This window comes from Columba livia, chromosome 13 (assembly GCF_036013475.1).
Source record: "Columba livia isolate bColLiv1 breed racing homer chromosome 13, bColLiv1.pat.W.v2, whole genome shotgun sequence".
In the NCBI taxonomy this organism is placed as follows: domain Eukaryota; kingdom Metazoa; phylum Chordata; class Aves; order Columbiformes; family Columbidae; genus Columba; species Columba livia.
In genome coordinates, this window is record NC_088614.1 from 8643171 (window position 1) to 8647663 (window position 4493).

Genomic DNA, 4493 nt, shown 5'->3' on the forward strand with positions numbered 1-4493 from the left:
AGCTTCAAAACTCTTGCTGAAGTCCAGACAGGAAATCGACTGGTTTTCCTGTAGCCACAAGTGTTTTCTCTATCAAAGAAATAAACCGGATGGATTTGTCAGGCAGAAATTTCAAAACAATGTTGATTCATACTCATCTCTTTCTTCTTTTCTACTTTCACAGCCATTTGGTAACTTTTTCACCACTTTTCTGGGAACTGAAGCCAGGCTGAGTTCCTCTTTATTTCCCAGAGCCCTCTGAGTAATGACCCTTTTCTAGTTTTTAGCACCTTACCCATTCCAAACAACCAGTTCTCAAACAATCGCTAGCACTAACACCACCTCGAACAACAGTTCTGCCATGCCTGTCTTTAAGATTTCTAAATGATATAAATATTTCATAGTCTGTTCTTTGCCAGCTTATGTGGAGGAATTCTGGCATTAACTGGGTTAACAATCTCATTGTAAGTCACAAATAAAGAAAGATGCCATCTAAAAATGCATAAGCAAGAAAGTTTATTTGTATCAGTTCATAAGCCTACCTTTTTTTTTTTAGTCGGTAGCAGGCTAACGTTTTCTTTGCTATTTCTCTTATTACTTATGTACTTTACAATGATCAAACTAACATTATGTATCTACCACATTTACAATGGACTATATCTTCCCAAGTGGTCTAGAAGTCAAAGTTACAGAATTAGAACAAGCTATTGGTTTCAAAGGCTTTAAATTGCTGGCGTCCTCCTCAGAGTTTTGAGATCCTAACACCTTGCCATGCCCTTTTCTTCACATACTTATCCAGTTCTACACGAAGCTTGTGTTCTCCCCTTCAATTATTTCACACATGGGCAGGATTTACTACCTTGGCCAATAGCACTAAGGTCTGCTCTGCTCTAAGAGACAAATTCAGAACAAAACCTTAAGAAGTTGATATCTATAAAAGGATTGCGGGGCAAGTGATTTGTGTTGTGTCTTCAAATTATCCAGTAAAGAGTGTGAAGAACACAGATGCAGAAGCTAATACTGAGAAATATCTGGACCAGATTCAAGTTTGCTCTGTTTTGTTCCTCTAACTACAGAAACCAATGTGATATTTAAATAGAGTTTCCAACAATAAACAACTACATTCTTAATCCAGAAAGATTATTTATTGGAAAACAAAGGTGAATTAAAAATGGTTTCAACTCCTCAAAGTCTATTCATTTACTACCATAACCATTAAACTCACAGAGTATAGCAGATTTATTGCTTGCAATTTGTGTTTTCCAGCCCCAGGGTTTAATGTGATTTTGTGTACGCATCACTACAAATGAAATGTCAATTTTTTAACTCATGTGAATTCAAAGCATGGAAAGGTGCTTCTCTGGCAAAACACAGAAACTATTTCTCTGTTTCTGCTAACAAATACAATACTGAAAGCAACTCATCTCATGGGTTTCCTGTCCATTCTCATGCTACATTAAACAGAGGTTTAACACCAAAGCTGTCAAAACTTCCTGCTCTTTCCTTTTCTTCCATTAGAACTTAAATTCATGAAGATCAATAACTTTTCTTTTAAAGAACTGATACCAATTTCTTGAGTACTTCACCACCACAGTGGAGTATCTGGCCAAAACATCCAATAATGCCACAGTTAAGGAGATAAATTAAATTCCCTGTTGGACCAGACTGAGCTCAGAACCTCCATCTTCCATATATCAGTGGAGGGTCCAGACTACAGAATATTCACATTCCTGTTTTTCTCAAAAAAGATAGGACACCTCATTTTGGTGATTGCCTCAGGCAGCTGAATCAAACTCATTTCAGACGGTCTAATCAGAGGTTATGGCAACTTCACAGCTGTTCCAATGCATTACTCTCTAACTATAAATTAGTGAGTCCAGTGATGAAAGATTCAAATTATATATGTGTTTCTTCCACCCCTGGGCAGACTTCACACAGGCGAAGCACAGATACATGTCATGGGTACTCATCATATAAAATAAATAGGTGAGGGAAGGTATAAGAGCAACATGTGTCATGTAAGTGTGTACACACTTCATGTATAGAAAGGAAATTACTGCAACATATTTATAAAAGGACTTTCATGGTGGTACCAGATCAGCTTAGGAAGTTGTGGTCTAGATGCTCTTAGCAGCATTTGAGTTTTCTTAATCCTAAAACTCTGAAGCTATAAAAAGTATATATATTTTAATCAGTATGTTAAGCTAGGGAGTATTTTCTGCTGAAACTATAGAATCATTGAACTAGCTGTCCTTACTCAGCTATACGGTGGCAGCAATATCATTTTGTCAATTCCCCTCTTTTTTTTTCCTTAACACAAATCCGTTTTTTAAACCCATCATAGGCTTTATGACACACCATTCTAATGTGTCATTTACACTCTACCCATTTGTTCCAGCCTTTGTCCAAGACTCCAAAGCTACATGATAACCTGTTCGATCTCAGCGCAAAGCAAAATAATCCCATTTTGCTTACACGGGAGCAAGCATATTTTATTTTGAAAGGTAGATAATTCTAAGTGTTGGAGAAATGCGAAAGAAATTTCCCCCCACAAATTTGCTGTTTAATAGCTTACAAAAGAGAGTTCTGTCCCACTGCCACCAAACTGTACGAATTCTGGCTGCAGTTCAGCAGAATGGATATCACACACTTAAATCCTGCTGATTAATATGAGGCTTATGTGCTCTGTCACATCAAGATCTATGTAAATACAATAAGGTTATTAGTACCTCCCAATGCTTCACACTAGAAAAAGAAAACAATCTAATTCCAAGCCACAGACAAGCATGTAGATAACCAGCACACAGACAACCCTGGAAAACACACACATATATATTTCTATAACTCTGAAATCTTTCACATGAGCCAGTATTTGGTGGATTAGCGTGTTTTTGTGGGCTGCTGCAGCAACAGCTGGGCAAAGCCATTTATTCCATCACATAGCAACAAATGTGCTTAGAGCCAGCTGCAGTTATCCTTGGGGAGCAATAGAAGCTCAAGTTATCCCAATTAAACCAGCATCAATTCTGAAGAACCCCAAAGAATCCAGGCTGTAAGTGGAGATGGCATTTAGTCATTTATTTTGATACAGGCAATGCATTAATAAAACTTGCAACATTCTCTCTTAAGAGAGAATAATTTAATAAAATTCCAGGACAGTTCTTGTCCAAAAAAAAAAAAAAAAAAAAAAAAAAAAAAGATTGTTTTAAAACAATATTTTTCTTACAATACAGTTTTAGTTGGAGCTAGAAAAAAAACATTTTAAGATGATTCTGACATGTCCTGAAAAGCCACTCAAGTGTAATGATAGTAATAGGACAAATGCTACTGCTATCCTGGAAACACCACAAAGCAGTTTTGGGAGCCTTTGGTTTCCCACAACATCTTTTTGCTTTTAGTCCCAGTCACTGTTTACTGTCACTGGCACTCAGATATGGAAACACAAGCCTAGCAGAGATCATTTTACAGAAAAGTCAGAACAGGTACCACATTATTTATTCAGGTTGGCACCCAATTCCGTGCTATGTACATAATGTACTCAGAAAATGCCTATATAACAACTATAAAGGAAGTTGTATGTTCTTTAAAATAAAGTGAGATTATTGGCTGGAAAGCTTTTTGCTATTGCTCTTATGCAGAGAAATACTGTAACATTTTATTGCATTCTCAACAGCTGAAGAAGGTTCTGTTCCCTCTGCACTTTCTAGTATATTATTTTTCAGATTTCATGAGGCATTTCATTATATAAATTATGGGTGGTAGATCTGACCTTGTTGCAATTTAAATTGACCAGTCATGGATCAACTTTTGCAAAAAATGCTGAGCATCTGAAGTTTATATAAATTTTTGAAGCAAGCTATAAAATAATAAAATTAGTCAAGAATTGCAGCATTTTTTAATTCAGGTTGAAAGATGGATAAAGTGGGAAATGTCTCAGAATTGATGCTGCTGAACCTAATAAAACTTTAATTTCTTGAATTTCTCTGCACAAGCATCACCTTTTCTGTAACTTTGAATCAGTCGCTAAGTTCATGCAAAACTCGAGGGATATGCAACTCCAACACCTGATCTGATAAATGCTCAGAACTTATATGTGTGTGGGGGGGGAGGGAAATCATCAAATCAGAAACTGTTTTGTATAACAACACCCCCCATAAGCAATACTTTTATATTTTACTTATCAAAAGCCAACTAAAAATGCTGTAATACATATTCAGAAGTTATTTTGACAGAGCTCTGACATTAAACCTCACACATTCATTTATTTGTCCGTCTGTATGAGGATGTATGCCACATCATTAGACATGGGGGTTACTCTAATGCAAAGGTCACGGATTCTGTCCACCTTCCCACCGCTCCTCAATTCTCTCTACACAAACCATCACTATTACACAGACCCCATCTAAAGCCAACTAAGATAGTAGGTATATTTCAATTATTCTGATAGGCTTTAGATCAGAATTGGGTATGCACAGTTGTGCCAGAACACACTTGTTGCAGGGTTTATGAATGAG